Below are 562 nucleotides of genomic sequence, written 5' to 3'. Positions count from 1 at the left end.
ACATCATTCAATGTAAATTGTGATAATCGTAATTAATAATCGCAATTATAATTTCTAGGGAATAATTGACAATTATGATTTTTGTCATAATCGTGCAGCCCTAGTCATCAGCTTTGATTGCTGTAGCAGCACTGAGATAATCAGGCCCTGAAGTGGCCATTTTCAAAATTACATTTTTGACGCAGAAACAAAAACTGATTTGTAACATATTACAAAATCTGTTCACATAGGTCAACTATTTTTCATAGATCAGTGAAAACAAGCCAAGGTATTACATAAATGTGACCCAGGACCACAAACCCAGTCATAAGGGTCAAATTTTTTTTTTTTTTCAGCTTGTTTATTTTCATATAAAAATATGGCATGCAGTTGCTTCAAACAATGGTGTAAAGCTATTGAAAACATCATTCAATGTAAATTGTGATAATCGTAATTAATAATCGCAATTATAATTTCTAAGGAATAATCGACAATTATGATTTTTGTCATAATCTTGCACTCCTAATTAGGGCTGCACTATTAATCGAATTTCTAATCGCAATTACAATTATGGATGCCACAA

At 31.1% G+C, this 562-nt stretch overlaps 1 protein-coding gene across 1 annotated transcript in view; it reads left to right on the top strand.

Annotated features, from left to right (window-relative positions):
• Positions 1–562, top strand: part of LOC107757601 (replication factor C subunit 1-like) — a 17408-nt gene that overhangs the window by 13006 nt on the left and 3840 nt on the right.

This window comes from Sinocyclocheilus rhinocerous, unplaced genomic scaffold (genome assembly GCF_001515625.1).
Source record: "Sinocyclocheilus rhinocerous isolate Xijiao unplaced genomic scaffold, SAMN03320098_v1.1 scaffold323, whole genome shotgun sequence".
Lineage (NCBI taxonomy): Eukaryota > Metazoa > Chordata > Actinopteri > Cypriniformes > Cyprinidae > Sinocyclocheilus > Sinocyclocheilus rhinocerous.
The sequence above is the reverse complement of the archived record's forward strand: the minus strand, read 5'-3'. Positions and strand labels throughout refer to the sequence as shown.